The 21,928-nt window shown below is 41.9% G+C and overlaps 1 protein-coding gene across 8 annotated transcripts in view; it reads left to right on the forward strand.

Annotated features, from left to right (window-relative positions):
- LOC143209678 (choline transporter-like protein 1) overlaps positions 1 to 21,928 on the forward strand; it is a 108,623-nt gene that overhangs the window by 14,136 nt on the left and 72,559 nt on the right. For 2 of the 8 annotated variants that reach the window (XM_076425659.1, XM_076425661.1), the window contains exons 1-2: positions 529 to 7,286; positions 8,354 to 8,572. The exons of 1 other annotated variant lie outside the window; for it this stretch is intronic. The gene's annotated coding sequence lies outside the window, so the exon portion shown is untranslated. Of the gene's footprint in view, positions 1 to 526; positions 8,573 to 21,928 lie in introns of those variants that run through there. 5 more of the 8 variants (XM_076425663.1, XM_076425664.1, XM_076425671.1 and 2 more) reach the window with 4 other exon arrangements.

A 21,928-nucleotide genomic window follows, 5' to 3' on the forward strand; every position in this document is an offset into this window, starting at 1 on the left:
TATTAAAACGTTGATCGCTCAGCGTGAATCGGACGAGTATCTTGCGGGGCCCAAATCCGATAGTCGGAATGCAAAAACGTAAACAGTACCATTCACAGTAATTAAAAAGTGAACAAATTCCGGGAACTTTTTGGACAGCGTGTTAAACGCCGCTGCATGCCGTCAATTCGTCCTTGGGTGGTCGACTACAGGTGCGAGAAAATTTGGGTCCCATGGAAATCACCGACACAGATTTCTCCGACACGGTTTTCGCCGACAACATTTCTCCGACAATAGTTTTGGCCGACAACGCCTTTAACCGACAACGAATTTGATCCACAACAACTTAAGACAACCACAGTATGTATTATCATACAGTATTATATCATACAATATTATTATACTGTGTCTTAAGTCGTTGTGGATCAAATTCGTTGTCGGTGAAAATCGTTGTCGATCAAAATCGTTGTAGGTTAAAGGCGTTGTCGGCCAAAGCTATTGTCGGACAAAGAGTCGGAGAAATGTTGTCGGCGAAAACCGTGTCGGAGAAATCTGTGTCGGTGATTTCCATGGGACCCAGAAAATTTAAGGGATGCTTCTCTCCGTAACAATATAAGATGAAAGTAAAGAATAGAAAAATTGCGATTTCAACTACACTTTTTTTAGTGATTATCACGAAATCTACCATCACCGGTCAAAATGACCGGTTCCAGATTTTTTATGGTTGGCCAGGTTTTGTGTTAACAATAAAAAGTCCACCTAAAATGCGGCAACCCGGCCAACGGAGGCGTACGTTGCGCACATCATACAGGCGTGCGACAATATCGTAAGAAATGATAGAAACATGCTTGCCTTGGTTCTCGTTTGGGGCGAAAAGTGTGGTGAAAATGTTTTAAGGATTCACTTAATTTGTTTTTAGAAAAACATTTTTTATATTGAAACATTTTCTTGTCGAAGCATCGGAAATCCCTGAAAGACCTGCCAATTAAAGACACATTGATGTCAACACTTCAGCTAGAAGCCCCTTTATAGCTTTTTAACGACTGCGTTAGCTCCAAACCAGTCTGAACAATTTCCTTTACGTCGGAGTTCCGAAGAAATGATTAACTAACATGACTCGACGCGATTGAACAATCTGTTCGAGAATCGTTCATTAATTTAGCTTTGATTTACGAAAGCAATGATCGTCGGCGAATAAAATATAAAAACTCCCGCGGCAGCGTAAAAACAAGCGCCTCATTAAAAAGTTTAATTGAAACAATAATTGTAGAAGCTGGTATCGCTAAAATTGCATTGTATATTTCATATCGGTGCAATTCAAAAATATCTCGTATCACAAGAATTTTCAATAAGCTTGAATATTTATTTCGGTTACGTGTGTTTTCCCGGGTAAGACAGCATTTCGCGTGCGCACGTTTCTTCTGAAAATCACAGCTACATCTTGACCGCGGAAACTCGGTATTTCGATTACGCGAGTTCCGGCAAAAACTCGTTGAATAATTCTGTCCCCGATCTACCGGCGATTACTAACTGAATAATAAAAACAGTCGATCCTCTTTTCCATTCGTTTCCCGGGCATATTCGCTTTCACATAATAGGATTGGTCGCGGGTCCCACGTGGTGGTGCAACGTGATCTTTTTCTCACCTGGCGAGCCGGGGAAGGTTCATGCACCTGCTGTGCACGATTCGCAACGGTATAAAAGATTCACCGCGGTAACGATCCTTCGAGCACGTCCATTAATTAACTGCGTAAACAAAATGTACGCACGGTGAGCCGCGCCGTTGCACACCGGGTTGTTAACCGGGCCGCGCGCGCGGCCTGCAATTTCTTCGTTATCAAAACGATCAGCGAGTCATTGATACGTTAAAACATTTCTACATGAAAAATACACGGTTCCCCGGCGAATAATATCGGACTGATACGTAAATAGAGAGGCAGATATATTGAATCGGGCTTCGTTATTTCGTTCGTTCCGCGCGTCATTTTTGCTATGAGCCCGGAAGGATTCGCCGATCCGCGGCGCGCAGCGTCGAAACGCGTCGCAGAAACGGATTAAAAGGACGTCCGCCTGTGGATATTCAAAACCAAATGAATTCTTTGCCATCGCGGAGGAGAGCGATGCACACACACACACACGCGCGCGCGCGCGCGTCCGCAGAGCCAGAAACAAACAAACAAAAATAAAGTAGAACCGAACGAAAGGAAAAACGAAAAAACGCCCGGCGAGATAAATCACGCTTCGTTCGCGCGCACTCGCGAATTGTATCGCCGCGATTAAACTTCCGAAGCAGGTGAAATATACCGACATATTTTTACGTTTAAATTGAAGGCGATAAATAACGCGACATCATCGAACGAAAAATATCACGTTTGATCGTCCCCCGTATACATGTACATATATTCTATACATATATACAATTTCTTTCTTTCTATTTTTTTCCTCTCTCATTGCCTGCGATACGCGTGAGCGCGTGCGCGCGACGCGCACGATTCCCGCGATGATTTCCATTCGAAAGAATCGGATATTTTGTAATCGAAAAATATGCATATGTATGCGTGCGTACGCGGACACAGTAACGAGAGACAGGAAGGTAGAAAGAGGGAAAGAGAGAGAGAGAGAGAGTGAGAGAGGGCGGGGCGTCGTCGAGCCGACATTGAATCGGAGTAGAAAAGAATTGGTTGAATGGAAGAGAATAATGGTCTTTTGAAGCATAACACGGAAAGCCGATTAAAAAAAAAACCGCGCGGGAACACAATGGCAGACCGGTCGAACCGATCGACAAATTTCTGAGGTGTACGCGATAAGGCACAATGGCGGCCACGACGTCTCCATCTTGAAAATTAATTCGACCCCCTGCCGGGAAAGGAGAGTCAACAACGGGACGATGGTCGTACCGGGCGTCATTAATTCCCTTGGACCTCGCGAAAATGCAAGATGCATGAATCGCCCTCGAGAAGTATCTTTTTCATTGAGGAAACGCTGAGCTTGTTTCTTCCGTCGCCTCTCGACAATGAAGTAGCGCGAGATTACGTGGATCCAGCATTATTCTTGCGCCGCCTCTCTTTCTCTCTCTGTCGCTCTCGTTCCTTTTCTTCAGAAACTCACCGATATTCCGCGAACCGGCTCGACCGTTGCCGCTGTGGATCTCGAATGCTTCTTCGGGCAACGGTTACATAATTAAAATGGACAATGCGACGAGCAGAGGGAAATTTTTAACGAGTTATTTTCGCGAGATAATGTGAACTTCCCGACCGGAATCGCGGCTGTCTCCCTTCGACGCGTGACGCTTCATTTTCTCGTTCTCGACTCGCGTTGCCGTGTGTGCAAGACCAGGTATCGTGCGTGTGAATCGCGCGAAAGCCGATTCGGCGATACCGAAACGTGTTACTTTATTAATTAACAGGGTTACAGAATTATTGTGAATTAAAACGCTGTATCGTTGTATCGGCGGCCGAACGTGTAAACCGGTAGAGTGGCTGGGCATGGTGTGGTGTGGTGAAGCAACGATCGTAAAAATACCCCGGGCGCGATTTTTCGCGATAATATACATAGATTTCCCGGGCCGCCGAAATAATGGAATAAAGTTTATATCAATTTGCGCGCGTGAACGTTTCCGCTTTCAGATATAATCTGCATTCGCCGCTTGCAAAACCAAACCCGCGGCCCGCGGCTATGCGCCGCCCTTATTACAGGCCACCCACGCACGCTAATACCGTTGAAAGTATTTCACACGAAGACAGTTATTTACGCGGTTTATTTTCGTTGTAAAATTAAAGGAGAATTATTCGCCTGTTAGCCGGGCGCTCGCCCGCCGAATATACACGGCGTCCCCGACGAAATATTCGATGTAATTCGCGTTTGATAGTTGTTCGACTAATATAGACAACGGAACGTTGAATGAAACTTCTCCGATGGGAAAATTAACATTCCCCACTGTACGCTTGACAATTGTTTGTTCGCTCGATGGACCGAAAAATTCGCCGGTTGGAACTGTCGCCAACCCGGTAAAATTTCCTTTCCGGCCATAAAAAATTCCGGATTGTCTAATTTTTCGCGTGCACCACGTAAAATAAATTCCTTCGCGAGCGAAAATGCCGTCGTTGAAATGACGTTTCCGTAAGTGTGCACGATGCAAATTATCTTTTTTATTATACGCGGCGCTGTTGCACGCGCTCTTTCCGAGAGCTTTGCCCGTGGTCGCGCGTGCGAATTTTATTGTCTTTATTTATTCGCAGCTGCAACGAGAAATTCCGTTTTATAGAAATACCTGCATCGACGATTGAATAACTCAGTCGGCTCAAAATGAATTCAATAGATTTGAAATCCGTATTAATTTGCCAGTGATTTAATCTTTTCAATGGCATCAATATTGTACAGTTAGTACCTACAGTTACAAATACATATACATATATAATTTCATTCAATCTACTTCTCTGATATGTTCTCAGGATTTTAAAAATTCCGTTTTTTTGCTAAGAAACAGCGAGCACTTCTCTGTGGAACACGAAGAAATTCGGGTACGTAGGAATCCATTGGACAATTAACGGGTAACCAACAGTCAAGCTTTCGTTTTCATTAGTCACCAAAAGTTTCACATACTCGACTAACGTCGCATACCTGTCTGACAGGTATTAATAATAGGTATACCTACAGTTACAAAACTATATAATTTCATTCAATCTACTTCTCTGATGTTATTATTATAACTAGACTGCGGATTTTATGCATTTATGACAAAAATGGGTACATGCAATTTAAAGCCGTGGACATGTTAAAAATATTTAAGGGCATCAATGTATTTAGTTTCAGCTTAATAGGATAATTAAAAGAAGAATACAATTTCTATTTGGCTCTCGAGTCCTGCAGTCAATGCAAACATTTTTTATTTTGCATAAAGATCCGCAGTCTAATTATAACAATTCCTATTTTGCTAAGGATTCAATTGTGATAAATTCCGAAGAAACAGCGAGCACTATATTTGTGAAACAGGAAGAAATTCGGGTACGTAGGAATTCCTTGTGCAATTAACGAGTAATTAACAGTCAAGCTTTCCTTTTCATTAAAAGTTTCATCTACTCGACTAACGTCGCATACTTGTCTGACACCTGACTCACAAATTAGTTCGGCTCTCTGTCACAGATGAAGCAGCCTCTACCTCTATCATTTAAGAACCGTTTCATGCGTTATTTCTGGTTACATGTGTCTGCCGACTACCCGTGAGCCGTACAGAAATTCTATATTGAAATTCGAAAATATCTCACAATTATTTCTGGAACGAATACTGGACTTCCCATGCTCGCACCTTTTTTGTTCCAGTATACTCGCGTGCAGTCGAAAATTAAGTTTCTTTTTAGAATTTTACCAGGCAACGTTATTTATGACGCTCAAAGGATCTGTTTATACGTTTAATGCAAATTTAGGAAGGCAAGAACAATTCACTGTTAACTCGGCAGCTCTCCGGTTCCAAAAGTGTCGCAAACTCGCTCGAACAACAATTTAACAAGAGTAACATGTTCACAGTTTTTTTCGGGTTGATTATTTCAAGAATTATCGCGGTCAGCTGTTACAAAAACAACCTCGGAAACAATACACACTTTTGTCAAAACGAGACCGACAATATTTCTCCGGCCCATTACAAAATAATTAACGTCACGCAGCCGTGTAAAGCTGCAGCATCTAACGCGGCATTTTTTATTGAAACTGTACACGTACATTGCAACCTCACCTGAAAAAAAAACTCGCCGGAGCACAGTAATCATCTACAGTTTTAGATCTCAAACTCTGAACTAGCATTACGCAACGTTTCATCGATCAAGCACTTGATAAACGTGAGATTCGATAAGGTTAGGATGTTGGGGATCTAATCTTTTCAAAGAGGAGTTTACAAACTAATGCATCCTGACTCTTACATTGTTAAGATAATGTTTCTAAAAAATTGTTGGGACATCGTTGTAAAGAGGAGACTTCTTTTGATGTGGTTATATCGGAGGGAAAGTGGAAAACAAATTTGTTTAAACTCCATGGAGTCGTTCAAACTCGCGACATATCACGTACAAAGAAGATTTTTTAGACGAAGTTATTGTATTGTACTGATCGTGTAATTTTTTCGTGTATATAAAAGGGATTTAATAATGTTATAGTAGTATATAAAATAGGTAGAAAACATTAATTCGTAAGCCACACCCATTTTCAAAAAAATGTAATCAACTAACCCTCTAGTTTGTCAGAGAAGAACTCGAAACGACTTCTTTAGGAATAACAATATCCTTAGCTTTTTAACCAGCACCCGCGGAATGTGTAACAACCACAGTCTCGATACATAAATGAATATTAATGTTCTAAAAATTCTACAAATTACAATGACGATGCATTAGTGCACGTGTATTTAACTGCACGTACAAAACGACGATCGCTAGAATTTACACGAACTGTTCCGAAGCAACAACGAATTAATCCAAGTATTACTCCTATACAGCAATTATTTCATGTCCGAATTATGTCTACAGAACAACGGATTAATTCACGAATATATTTCAACGCAACAACGAGTTAATCCACGAATTATTCTTAAGGAACATATTAATTAAGAAGCTGCTCCAAAGCAGGAGCGAATTAGCCTCCGGATTATTGCCAAGCAACAACGGATTAATTAGCAGGCCACATTTTGAGCGACCATTAGTAAGTACGTATCAGGCAAGTTCCCGGCTACTATCCGAAAATTATGATATTTGCGTAGCAGGAGATGCAGCGTGGAGGCCGCGAGGCGCGGAGCGTGCATCGTCGTTGCACAGTCGTTGCATTGTCGAGTATTTGCTCTGTACGGTTTCCTAGTGCAGCAAGGAACGCCAACTGAAACGGATTCCATGCTGGGAGCTCTGTTGCGAGAGCTCTCACGTGTTGCTAAACGTCTTTGGCCGCGTTGGCGGGAGTGGGACGGGACGAAGCGAGGCGAGGCGAGGCGAGGCGATCCGTTGAGGAAATAGTTGCCGGGGTAGCGTGCGGTTATCGCGATCCAGTCGGCAAGAATCATTCGCGCTCAGAGGAGGAGTCATCGAGCGAGAGAGGCCACGTGCGTGTGCATCATGTTAGCCCCGAGAAAAGGAGGGAGAGGCTTGCGACTGTCGGAGTATCGTTAACCGGTAGATACACACGAGAGGCCCGTTCTCCAGCAAGTGTGCTACAGTCACGAGTTAGTATCGCGAGCGAGCTCGGCCCGCACGCAACCGAGCACAAGCGAACTCTTTTCTTGTCGTGTGTCGCCCATCATCCGATTCCTATTCGTCCAACGAGTCGTGTCACTAAAGGTAAACAAATGCACGTAGTAGTCGCTCGAGTGCAAGAGTGCAACAGAGGTCAAGTCACATTTCGCGGATACAGTCATGCGTCGCTCAACCACCATTCGACTAATCTCTTCACTGTTCAGCTCGACTTACAAACTGGTTTTCCAAAGAATTTTTCAATGTTTGTTAATCACTGAATATATCACTCTATCTATTCACCGTTTCATTCATTCTTCAGCTTCTTCGTATCGACGTCTTCATTGCACGTGTCAATCGAAGACGAAATAACATGTGAATTTCCTTGTTCTCTTTATTAACTCATCGGCTCATATTCTCGTTCGACGCCTCGTTTTCGTGAGAAACGAGTTTGCAAATCCGGTCGAGCTCGCCGCGTGTTCTAGTATTCGCAGGAAGTAGATCCGGTAGGTCATGATCAGACGCGTCAGCCGATTCCGATCTAATAGCGCGCGTTCTCGCTGAATTTTCAAACTCGACAAAAACATTATTCTTGCTTCTCGACACTTGTTCCCGAGCGACGTACGACTTCTCAATGAAATGTCCGATTTCAAGTAATATTATAATCTACAGGTTTGGTTATATATCACTTAACGGTACAACTTGAAATATCAGTCGATGCGATCGACACGTATTCCTTTTATAAGAGCGAGAAAATAAACTGACGGCAACATCACGCGATAGCCAAAATACATATATTAGCAAATGATCGCATTGTTAGTCAATGATAGAAGCTCACAAATAGAGATGACAGTCTCATAAATGAAGAAGCTGAACGAGCGACATTATTATTAGACAGCGGATCTTTATGTAAAATAAAAATTGATTTCATCCCTTAATGACTTTGTTGCAGTAAAAGCAACATCACAATATTCTGAAATTTTTCTACTCTTTTCAATTTCTTCATAAATGCATAAAGATCCGCAGTCTATTATAATGGTGCTTGCTTTTTAAGCAAGAAATTTTCAATCGGACATTTCGTGTGCAACAACCTAAAGAACGTGCGCCGGCGATTCGTGTATCTACTGGTTGATATCATTGGATCGCTTATAATTGCGGTACATTTGACGCGATAGAAAAGCGTCAGAACGTTTCATGGAATCGGCGGCGTCGCGACGCTACTGACATCGGCCGTGCTGCTATTTCCGTGGCATCGAGCGCGTGTGACTCTCGCCAGTGACTCAGAAGCGTTGTTTTGCAACGGCCGCGTGTGTTTTCGCGGCGAAGAAGACCACCGAGAGACGCGTCCACTGGCGCATTCGAGCCCCGTTAGTCGGCAGGAATCTCGCGCCCAGGTACGTTCACCTAAGCCCTCAAGTTTCCGCGAACTTGTTACGGAGCGTTGCTCGTCTAGCATCGCGCTCGCCGAATTTCCAAGAGCACTACCCAACCAACTTGCCGCCGAGTTGCAAGCAACAATGTTAATCGCGGCGGTATCACACGGCGACGCGGTTTCGGGACGTTTATGTCAGAGCTGCGACAAACGATCGCCGCCATTGTTTTATAATGGCAGTGTGTTGATGCGGTCAGTATGTCAGGAGTATCACCGTAAACAGGTTTATTCGACTTAAAACGATGTTGTGCTCTTCGCCGAATATGCTACTGGGCGTTCCAGATGAGAAAGAATTGAAGGGGTGGATGGATAAAGATGTCGAGTAACAAATTGTCTGTTTTCTGTAAAAGAGTTTTTAGCGAGGTATGTTGTCCTTATTGTTAGTGTATATATTTATTGTTATGGTTAATCTCTAATACAAAAAAAAGATAATAATTATCTTCATTCTTCTTTGTTAGAAACTCTTTTACAGAGAAAACAAACTTGTCATCTTTTTATCCTTTGTCCGCGACTTACGCGGATTGTTAGAAGCGAATCTGAGAACCAATGCCATACCAATGAAGACCAAACACTGTGGAATTCGTTTTTCCATTGCCAGAACGGGAGCTTTATGGTTACATACAGCGTGTTTCACAATTTATGGTACAAATTAGGCCAGGTTGGAAATAAGACGAAAATATCAAATCAGCGTAGGCATATTCAGCTATAGCAATAGACTGTGCATCTTTATGTAAAATAAAAATTGTCTGCAGCGATTGCATAAGATAAAAAAGCAAATTAAATTTCTTCTGTTAACGATTTGAATACAGGAGAAATCATATTGTATATTGGCATCTTCAATTTGCAAAATATTTCAACAATTTTGAATTTCATACCTGCTCAATTTTACTATAAAACGTTTTCCATGAACATAGTTGGTATTGTTTGAATTATCCTTTCAAATGTGTACATATATTGGGTTGGAAGGAAAATTCGTAGCGTTTGTAAATTACAATTGAAAGTTAAAATTCTGATATTTATTCATAGATTTGTGTTATTATTAATTTTATCTTCGATTCTTAATTTGAAAACGCTACGAACTTTCTTTCCAACCCAATAGTATCTTTAGTACAAAGCAGATTGTATCAATAACCTTTCAGCGGTGGCTCTCGAGACAGTATTCGACTTACGCGGAAACCGCTGAAACGAGTTAACCGCGTAAGTCAACGACTTGCTGTAACCCAGAGTTGTGCAGAATTACAATTGAATTACTCCAGGAATTATAATTACAAAGTATAATTGAATTATATTGTAATTCAGTATATTGTAATTTATAATTCAGATCTTCATTCGATTAAATTACAATGTAATTCGTAATTGCAATTGGAGTACAATTACAAAATACATTCTAATTAAATTACAGTGGAATTCGTAATTGCAATTGGAGTACAATTATTATATAAAATACTTATTGTTAGTAATTAAATTATATTAATAAGAATTACGATGTAATTAAATTAAAATTAAAAATTATTATAAAGAATAATAAAGTAATAGGTAAGAAGAAGTTGAAAAATCCATGTGAACGTTTCAAACAGGAGGAATTTATTATTTATAAATTTATAATATCTGAACAGAAATAACTTCTGCGTTACACATTTTTTAAATTTCAAACATAAACATGAAATAGCGTTACGTATTATGAACGAGGACGAGGAATAAAAACTACGCCGCACAAACAGCGCAAACAAGTATATCAAAGAAAAACATAAAAATATATCGCACTTCTTCAAAGTTCTGGGCAATAATTCGGAGAGCTGTACTTCAATTATATTGTATTTCAATTACACATCTGATTAAAATACTTAGTAATTGAATTAATTGAAAGGTATGAATTATGTAATTCAGTCACGACGTAGTTGAATTACTATATAATTGAAATACAATGGAATTCAATTCCGTAATTGAATTACAAAGTAATTGAATTAGCACAACTCTGCTGTAACCTTCATGGGAAATTCGACAAATTTGTTTCTCTTTGGAGGAAAATGAAAATGTTCTTTCTTCATTCATTTGAATAGACAATTCTTCTCCAGATTCGATTTACCTTGAATGACCGAAATCGGTATTATCATCACAGCCCCGCTGTAAACACGCCGAAGAAAGATGTTTTCATCGAAGTCGACGCTCCTATAGCTTCTACCGCAGCTCCAACGTAAACGTAACCTTCAGCTCCAACATAACGCGCGCCAGAACGCTGCTCTCTCCTCCCATAGAGAAGGGAACCCGTTAGACCATTATCTCGAGCCTGGCTGTCCGCTGGCTGTTTTCACTTATTCCGGGTCGTACTCTCCTTCGTATACCCGCCGCGATCACTGTGACAACGAGCCAATGCGTATCGACGCTCTCCGAGATCTATTCTCGTGGTCAAATGGTAAACCCTGATGTTTTGGAAAGCTCGTTGATCGGAAGCGACGTCTTCAGCATCACTGTTGATTACGTTCGGAGAACTTACGGCTTCGCAGAAACTTCGGAAATTCCGATTTTTTTTCCATTCAGACACCCTCGAAGTAAAAAATTCAAGAACGAACAAAGATCTTGATGGTTCTACATAGTCTGCGAAATAATTCGATAGCCTCTTGAAATTGATAGTCGTTACTAGCCGGCGGATCTTTATGCATTTTTAACGTCCTGCACCTTTGTAAACTGCAAGAAAGTGAGTACATATTTTCATCTTTACTCCGGTGAACTTCGTAAACGATAAAAGAAGTTTCTTCATCATTCCATCCTTATGAAATGATCTATGAAAATGGGAATTTGCATGAGGATTCGCAGTCGAGTTACCACAAAAGAAATAGACAGTTTCATCGTTTTTCCACGAACAGAATCGTTGAATATATTGGCTCTCGTTTAAAAGCGGAGCATAAAGATGCCGTTAAAGTTTCGTTACAGTATTTCACAGACGCGGTTACGTCGGGTAGTTTCAGTTAACAAACAACCATGAACTGTAGCAACGTTATCTACGTTATGTCCTGTCAATTCTTCAATTTGTCTTCGACACGCGCCAGAGACAAAAATGTAGTCGCGGAGTGTTAACGTCGGGGCTTGTTAGCGACCAACGTGTGAGTGGCAAATTGCCAACACCTGCCCATCCTATTCAACACTTTGGAAAATTTTCATTAAAGTAACCTCTCATGATCGGCGGTAACGAAACTTTCGGAGCATTCTTAACTCGAACAACTAGTTCAAGGCTCGATAACTTTTACAAGTAACAACCGTTCGCCGTCTGTGTATATCGTTATTTTCCAACAATGAAACCGCTCGAAAAGAAATTGGTGCTTTAAATCAAGCTCGGACACTTTCGCGGCGAACCCGGCACATTTTAAAAGATTTAAGTGCTCAGAAACAGCGCGACAACCACGGGAAAAACGTGTTCATGCATCGCTGACTTTTCCTCTCGACTGTTAATGCTGTCCGCGGCAAAACACCGAGTTTAACGTTATTTTCAGCCGAAGGATTTCGCTTTGCGTCAAAGTCGCCGCTGACAGTAATATTAAACTTGCTAGCTGCACGCTGCTGCCCCAAATAAATGTAACGCGGGTGTTTCACGTTCTTCGAACAATTCTGCGAATTACATTTCCCGTGAAATTTCCAGTGTGGTTATTCAAATGATTTTCTTTTTATTGAACGTTAAGTTGTATAAATATCTTTATTTCGCTGAAACTAATACACCGATGTCCTTAAACCTTTTTAATATGACCACTGCTTTAAATTGTGCGTAGCCGTATTTATCATAAATGCATAAAATCCGCAGTCTAGTCATTAGCGCCGGGACCTACACAGTTTATTAAGGTGGGTTCGGAGCCACCTTAACACCACAGTCGGATTTCGAACCCGCGATCACGGTGTTCGTAGATATTTGTAGTGGCAAGAACAGTGTCGCTTTAGAATTGATGGAGGCATCGATCATTTCATTCTATAGAGCCTAATTTGAATTTACATCGAAAAATATTTTTCTGAAAGATTAAAGATGTCAGTATGTACTATTTCGATGGAAATTCTATAATTTTCTTAAGATCGTTATTGCGAGAATACTGGATTTTTAGTTATGTCACTATTCTATGCCAGGGTGCGATATGATAATGTTCACCAGAAAACACCACTAAAGCAAATTGCAAATGATTTTCCAACCATCGTTTCGCGCGTTAATATTTCATATAATGAAACGTCTGTCTCTGACAAAATTGTCGGATTCAGAGTTGTAATAGCAAGGAACAGTTAAATAGTTTACGGAAGTTGGTATGGCTAGGAATAGTGTGCGAGTTATCTCTTAGGTGAACGAACGACAGTCGATCGATCGAACGAATCGAGCAGCATCGATACGTTTAATGGTAGTTCTTTTAATAGAACCAGTCTGGTCTTGGTCGGTAATTTCTGCTGACAGGGAGCACTTTTAAGCCTCTCGTTGACGGCTAGCTGTTTTTCGGGATGCCAGTTGTTATCGTCGGACTGATCTCGCCGATTTTCACCGGTGATAAACCTCTTTACGAAGAATATTGACAGGCTCGCTCTATTCTCCACGTTCCATCCTCGGATAGTGTTGGCCGCGATCTCCATCAACGTTGTTTATATTAGAAGTGGTTGCACGTGCTTTTCGCACGTGCGGTTCCACGACTCGTCCGATCGATTAGGAATACTTACGAGTACCGCTTGTTCTTGCTTCGTTCTGGGAAAAAGCGAAAGTCCGTTACGGGATTGTTACGACCAGACAGAATCGTCTTTTTAATTTTATTTATTATGCGCAGACGTTTCGTCTCTGGACATTTCCAACCGTGTCAATCTTCGTTCATTTTTTTTTCTTTCTAAAAATGTTCGGTGGTGTTTTCCAGTGATCGATCACCTTCCTAGGAACAACATGCATAATTAACAACCACGTTTAAACGGAAATACTACGACGATACTTTGAGCGCAGTCTAGATTGACTCGGTTTATAAATGAAATTCAATTTATTGCAGATATCCGAACGCGCGCGTACGGCTGTAGGTGAAAAGGTTATCCCGGCACAGTTAATTTTAATTCCAACAAAGCATAATCTTTATCGTGTTACAGACGTACACATCACTTTGTAACAAGGCTTTTTATTTAATGCGATTACAGTTGGATAACAGCAATAACCTCTTTCTCGAATGGCCATTTATTTCTCTCGAATCGAACGAGATAAGAGGTTCACGCACGACTGTATCGTCGTTTTATCGATGTTCGTAACTAGCGAGACGTTTCGTTTCTACTTCCACCGGCGGCTCGTTTCTTTTTATATTTTCGCGTCTCCCGAACCAACAAATGGAAAGACAGTTTAACGATAATTCATTCGGCAGACATGCGTGATTAGCAGATAATGCTCGTACGTTCGCGTTTCCAGTTTACTGTTGTCTCGAAACGGCGAGACAGCTTAAACGAGTAGGATTGTTACGTTTCACCTTTAAAAAAAACGAAACGAGCCTGTGATGAAAAGTGTTTGCAGTCATCCGAGCCCTCGATAATTCTTTTAGCGTAATTAGCAAAGTAATAGCGTTTTACCGTGGCGGACACGGGGAAAAAAGTGGACACACAGAACGCGCGCCATCTGCGTTTGTTTTGGCATCGCGTCGTCGACCTTGGCCGCGTGCAGGTTATTATTGCGACGAGATTATGGTTCCGAATGCGGTTGAGCGGCACTGTTTCTTTCGCGGCATTTGCCGGGATACAGTTGGCCAAGTGCAAGACCGTTGACACTCCGTTCTGAGTCACCGAGGCGAGGAAGCGGAGGTTTTATTGTGTCTGGATTTTTCGTGCGATTTCTGCATGCGGGGCAGTGAACCGAGAAGGTTCTACGCGTGAAATGTTAATTCTCTAGATCGCCGTCCAAGGTCCGGGTCGCTATGCCGGTCGGAATCCATGGTAAATGAGATGAGAGAATTATTCCGAATTCGCGTTATCCTCTTTACGTTAAGCCCGTCCCGGAAGTAATGTCGTTCCCCGAGAAGAAACTTGGCGAACCGCGCGCTTGATGAATCGCCGTTGAATCTTGATCGCCCGTTTTTCCGTCGAACATATTTTCTTCCCTCCCCGCCGCAAAAATTCCTCCACCGAACTCATTGTGCTTGTTTGCTTTTTCTCTCGCACACCGGGCGAACGTCAAACGAAATGTCACCAGCCAATGTTTGACTAAAAACGGAACGGCAAACGTTCGTTTTTGAACGGGTTCTCTCAAACAGTCTCCGCACAGGGATTTGTTATCTGTCATATTAGCCGACGGTACCGTTCGAGCCCGTTATCAATGCACTCCTATCTAATCTCGAGCTTACTTATTGCACATTAATTGCGACGGGGGAACTAATTGCAATCACGAGTGTAGATGACTGTAAAAAGAGAAACTCAAGCAGGGAAATTACTTTCAAACGGCGGAAGGGAAGAAGTCCGCAAACAATGCAGTTCGCTCCAACGAAATTTCCAATAAGGTGGAGTGGAGTAAGTGCGCACTAGTTTCTGCAAAGTTGGACTTTAAACTAATGTATTGTCAGTCTGGTATGTAAAAACTTAACGCTCTTGGTATCAAACTCTTGCCACAGTTATTACTGATGAATTAGTATTATGTAGGATTCTAATTTTGCTTGAAAATTATCATTTTGATAGGATATTGTACAAAGTGTCAACTAGGACGCACTTGCCCCGAAAATGGGGCAAGTGCGTTTCTGAGAGTTAAAAATGCTTTCGAACCTTGTTTCAAGTGCTACGGGGCAAGAAAAGAATGATTAACAAGGCTGCTATAAAATGCTTCTTATTGCATTAAATTATATTGTTTAGTTTTATAGTTACTCCAGTACAGTACGTACTTACCCCACCGTGACAGTACGCACTTGCCCCGTGTAGTAATGTTTACGGGGCAAGTGCATCTTAGTGTTTTTCTCAATAAATTAAAAAAAAAATACAATAAAAACGGTTCATTTAATGTAAACCTACATCAATATTTGTTGTAATTACCTAAAATGACAACACATAGAATATATTAATGACTTGTAAACTATTGCACGTTCATGGTAACCTCAAAGTTATACGTGTACCTCGCACGTGACTGTTTGGCATTGATTGATTTAAGCGAGGAAAACACCTTTATTCGTGGGCTTTATGTCTCTTCGAATCGTCTTAAGAAAAGCCGAAAATGTTGTACAGTAAATATTTGCGATAAGAAAACGGAACTGTACGATCTAAGAAAAACGACATCCCCACCACTGCGGTCAGTTCTGTACGTTGCATTTTCATTTTTTTTTGTTATAAATGCATGAAATCCGCAGTCTAATTAGCTAAATATTGTGGAAGACTTCCGATTAAAAAGAACAGCGTACAATGTTTTTGTGATTGTTTTCCCGGTAAGCGTGCAATCCGTCGAAAATTTCATTGGTCCCGCCGTTGTCGAGTTTCTTATAGATTACGGGCTTCACGCAATTAATGGCGTCGCTCGGTATTTATTGATTAATGGCGTGGAAGAGCATCGATCAAAAAATTTCGAAGGCCTGCCAATCGCATCCGATAACGGTGCCGTCATCACCGATCTGTTGCTTAATCACTTCTGTGCTTCTCGCCGGCGGGGTTGTAATCTGGATCATGTCAGACCAGCGACGTACACTTCGTGTTTACGTTCCTCCGGAGATACCGTGACAGTGCAGAAGCTACTTACTTACATCGTCCCGTAAACCGCCCGGTTTTGTCGATATTACCCGCGATGGGACCAAGTTCAATGTGTACTTGCGATCACTAATCAAATCTAATAGCTGACGTTTCCACCCATCAAGATGGAGTAGCGCTTACGTAATTAGCGGGCGCTTAGCATACAAGCTGGAATTTCAAATCCCAATTGTAATCACAGTGTGCATTCGTTGATACTCGATCATAGTTTCCTTATTCTCCCAAAATTACACTTCACAGTTACTCCATTTTCGTCGACCTTCGTACGCCCTTCTCATTTATTTTTTCTGTTTTATAAATTCGCACGTAAGTACCTTTTATGTGAGAAATGGTTCTTCAAATCCTGTGATTATAATCCTGACAATACAATCTCACTGAATTGTACAAATTTATTCAGGACGAAATATGTATTTATACATATTTTAATCTGACTGGGGAAAAATACCGCAGTAAAACGTACACCCGCAGTAATAGGTACTTTTACTCCTATTTCATGAAGAATGCTTTCTCAAATCCTGAATTGTACAATGTTGGTTTTTTTGGTGCAAGGCAATTTTGTACTATAGAAAAAGGCAGATATGTTTTAAACGATATTTACATAGATGCTCTCTCTAGGCTTTGACGGACTGTGGTTCAGTGTCGCCAGGTCGCCAGCAATCGAGGGGAATCAAATATGTACCCCCTCTCTGATGACCAGTCCACTCTACGGCACGGGCACCGTGGTCTACAGTTTTAGTGGGGGACGTTGGAGTATGCGCACGGTGCTGGAATGGGATAGTGGAAAGGGAAAAAGAGGAGAGGAAATGAAGCCACTTTCTACCTCAACTGGCGACAGTGCTGTGGTCTGCTAGATCAGTGTCGCCAGATTGAGGACCAAACGGCTCTCACACATTCTCTTCCTTTTCCCCTTCTACTATCCCATTCCAGCACCATGCGCACACTCCAACGTCTCCTACTAAGACCGTAGACCATGGTGCCGTAGACTGAACTGGTCATCATAAAGGGGGTACTTAATTCCCCTCGATTTTCTCAGTCTGGCGACATTGCACGGTGCCCGTGCCGTAGACTGGTGTGGTTATCAGAGAGGGGGTACATCATCTCACCGTGATTCTCCTCATCTGGCTACACTGCGCCAGATAATGCCGAAACGGGCACCAGAGGGGATACATCATCTCACCGTAATTCCCCTCATCTGGCGACACTGGTCCGGAGCTCGCCGATATATTTTATACCAGAAACGTGAGTCATGTCGGCATGCGGACCCAAAAGGGCCGCAGCTCTATCTCTTATTTTTTAAACATAAACATATCACGAAGTTTAATGCAACAGGACCGGCAGATATGGTCCGTGGAATGTGTAAACAATAGTTCTCGGAACAGTATTAATCTCTGTATCATGATGGCATATATCAACAAAATTTGATAATAAATTTTGTATTTTAAGCCATTGGGAAGAGATACTGAGATTATAAAAATATGAAAGTGATCGAGACAATTTTGTTTGCCTCGCCAACGAGAATACAATCTCGAGGGTACAAACTTATTCAGGACAAGGTATTTTTACGTATTTTTTAATCTGATTGGGAAGAAGAATTATGATTGGTAGCATTGCAAAGATATTTTCGTCGAAGGAATGAAACGGGCGAAAGTTTTCCCGGTAAAGTATGTTGTCTGCAGGGATTACAAGGGTCCAGCGAAGTTCTGAGGGAAGGTGTAATGCCCACGGAGGGGATCAGATAATCAATTTAGCTGACAAATGGCCGGGAGAAGAATTCCTCGCGGTCAAAAGAGTCAAGAGTTCTATTCTCGAGATCCTGATTTTAGGAGGGCCGACAGTCTCGCGCGATTCTTGATGGCGAAATAAATCACACCCCCGCATCTGGAGGTTACGAGTGCTCTCGGTACTCCATCGAGCGACTACAGATTGCTCAATTAAATGACACGTCCAGACAGAGAGGGACTAGACTGTGAAGCCAAGAAGAGCCTGGACACACACTCGACGCTGCTCGCGAGTTTATAGAAGTGCCAGTCACTCTAACACGCCTACATATCCCGGTCGCGTTGCAATCAATTTTCTAGGTACGTTCGGCTATCCGAGAAAGAAAATAGTTCCACCGCGAAACCACTCTCGCGCGAACTTACACAAAGTTGCGCTTCTGCAAGGTTAGACTCGGCCATCCATTGACAGGGTACCGGACAATGGTGTCTATAAATTATTCGACGCTTTGTAGATCGCGAAAGTAGTACACAACAATTACTGGACTCCGGATGTTTATGCAAAATAAAAAGTTCGTGCACCAATTGCAAGACGCAGGAGCTAAATATACATTTATATTTCTCAGTAATAATTTTATAACGTGGGGAAAATAATATATTAATACTCTTAAAGTCACAATAATTACTAGACTCCGGACGTTTATGCAAAATAAAAAGTTCGTGCATCAATGGCAAAACGCAGGAGCTAAATATAAATTTATATTCTGCTGTAATCATTTTATATAATGTGGGGCAAATAATATATATTAATACATTTAAAGTCTTTCACCGTTTTAAATTGCACTTGCTCATTTTTGTTCTGAATGCATCAAACCCCCGGAGTCTAATAATTACTTTGTTCCCTCATAGAACAACAAGGAGATCTTTAAAAATTGTACTCTATGAATTTTTACATATTTCTACACGTTAAGTTTCATTTTTGCTCAGCTAGAACGCAAGAGATTTAATCTCTTTGAGAAGAGTGCTGGCAACGGTGAGCGAAGTATCAGTTACAAAGGAAGTTAATCCTTCCAGGAGGTAGTAATACGAGGTAGGAGATTATTCTACCTGCAGAAGTAAGTTGGAAATGTAGAGTAAACTTTTTCCGCACTACGCGACGTTCCCGAGATAATCGGCTTTAAAGATCGCCGGACACGCGTGCGTGCGAAATAGGATTCAGCGATCGCGTTTGATCTTCCCTTACCGTTTCTACGGCGATCAAGGACGCGCGCGTTCCACCTTCGATGTCGATTATCTCGGAGTCGAAGCGTCTTACGAAACGAACGTATTCCTCGTATCTGACTAATCTTTTCACGGGAACAATATCCCGTGCAAGTTCATTCAGCGAGTCGAGGGAACAGATACGAACGCGTGAAGTCGTGGTTCTTCGATTTCCCACTTTCCATTCCACGTTCCATGCGAACTATAATCATTGCTAACAAATAGAGTTTATTCTATTACCGAAATGTGTTCAATCCACAAGGTAGCTCCATGAACGAGTCTCTGGTCGATCGTGCAACGTATCCATCAGTCTGGTAGAGTGGCAAGGTGCACGGTCGAGCAGGAACGTAGTTTACGACGTGTTCGGATCCATCGCTAGGTATTGCCGGCGAAATAGAGAGAAAGCAGGGTCACGGGTTCCTTTTCTCGATGCGTCGACAACTTCTGCCGGCCAATTGAGCTGACATAAAAGCACAGAGGAATTGCTGCCACGGGTCTACGGAGTCGTCCACTTGCTCGTGCACAAAGGAAGATGGCGGAACATACGGCCGGCTCGGCCTGCACTCTTTCTTCGCCCGTCTCGTTCCCTCGCTCAGCCTCTTCGCTGTCCCGTACGTACAGGGTGCCCCAGGGAGAGTGGGTTCTACATTAGAACATAAGTCGAAAATATGGAGAAACTATTTTTCATTCCACGCTTCCACTTCCTACAGATGCTGGTGCACACTTTATGGAAAATAAAAAATGTTTTTGCATCGATTGCTAGACACAGGAGCCAAATGGAAATTTCTTTCTTCTTTTAATTGTCTTGTTAAGCTGAAATTCATACACTGATGTCCTTAAATCTTCGTAATTCGTCCACTGCTTTAAATTGCACGTGCCCGTTCTCGTCATAAATGCATCAAATCCGCAGTCTGATAATGGACAATGCCTATGCATTTTGATTGTGTTTTGACGATTTTCAGGTACCGCGGGTCGTCGTCGCGTGCTATTCCCCGGTTTTTCTCGAGGAATCAATTTCTCGTCCGAGCCACCGCGTGACAAAGACGACTCCGACGTCGTCGTCGTGTCCCGTTTACGATCGATTGCGTGCAATCGAACGGCCACGGTAAACGGTATTACCTCGCGCGCGACCGATACTTCAATTCGACGGAAAAGTTTGACGACGCCGTTTCATTCCGCGCTACATTTTTCTATTCCGTCCCGAGCGGCCGCGCGCCAGGCAACGTGCGTCGCGTCGTCGTCGCGTGCAATTTTACCGCGGGACGATACAGCACGTAATTGGTAAACGATCGGTTCTTCTCAAATTCCCCCTCGATCCCGGACGACGATCGTTCGTCTCCGAACGAAAGTTATTGGAGCCGTAAAACGTATATCGATACCCTTTTTTCGTAACATTTGCCAGACTCTCCTTCGCTGTCTTCCGAGCCGGTCGTCCTCTTGTCGGGCGATCAACCGGAATCCCGATTTCTTTCCACCTGTGGTTCTTACGGTCTAAGGAATTTCAGTGAGAACATCCCTTGAGTACTATGGAAATTTTACAAGTTACTCCGCTTTCAACAGGTAAAAATAATCTTGTTCAAATTGTACTCGTAGCAAAGACATTCTTCATTACCTGTAAAATGAATTGAACAGCATGGAGTTCAATTAAAGTGAGTCAATTATTTCCCGTGCAGGTACGAGTCTAGTAGTATAGTGTAACAGGAAATTGTTAGAACGAACATTTCTATGTTATAAATTGATCATTCGAGGCGGTTTAGCCGTTCAGAACGTTTCACGGAGCTTCCAAACTGTAAAATATGATGCATTTGTTCGAAACACTTTTTTCTATAATCTTTCTTAGTTACCGAACCTTTGTTTCATTGTTTTACGTCGCTTCTTCAACTGCTGTGGTTATTAAGCGACCGAACCTGTAAAAGAAATTGTACAGTAAATTATTTCTCGAGCAAGTACTATTGACTATTGTATCGACATTAGACTACACTTGCTTGTCGTGTAAAATGATTTTATTTGTCTAGTGTAACAGGAAATTATTAGAATGAACATTTCTAAATTGTAAATTGATTATTCGAGGCGCTTTAGTCGTTCAGAAGGTTTCACGAAGGTCCCAAACTGTAAAATATGATGCATTTGTTCGGAACACTTTTTTCTATATCCTAGAACGGTTTTCACAGACGAGAAATCGGAAAACATGAGTTTTTACCGTGGATAATCAAAAACTAGCAGAAAAAGTGATACAGTTATGTAGGTCGTCCGCAAAGAGGAAGTTTAAAAAACATCGCTGTTTGTTATTTACGAATGTCTCCGTTTGTTGAATCGAGAATTCAATAGATATATAAAAATAACTGAGAACTACGTTTGCAGGTGAACTCTAGGCTGAAATTGATTAACGGAAGGGTTACGTTCGTGGAAAGCATCGCGGACGATATCTCTTATCTTGTATTTACACTAGATATCATTTCTGCAATATTCTTGAACAAATTGTTCCGAAGCAGCTTTTCTTTTTCCTTCGTAGAATTTTTGTAACGAATTATCTCTTCATTTTTTGCGGTACGCAGTTAATGGGGTTTATAATTAACGAAGGATTATTTGCTGCGGTATCGTCGGAATTGAATTTACGGCACAAGGGGAACGACAGCGGTTTT

Source organism: Lasioglossum baleicum, chromosome 6 (assembly GCF_051020765.1).
Source record: "Lasioglossum baleicum chromosome 6, iyLasBale1, whole genome shotgun sequence".
NCBI lineage: Eukaryota > Metazoa > Arthropoda > Insecta > Hymenoptera > Halictidae > Lasioglossum > Lasioglossum baleicum.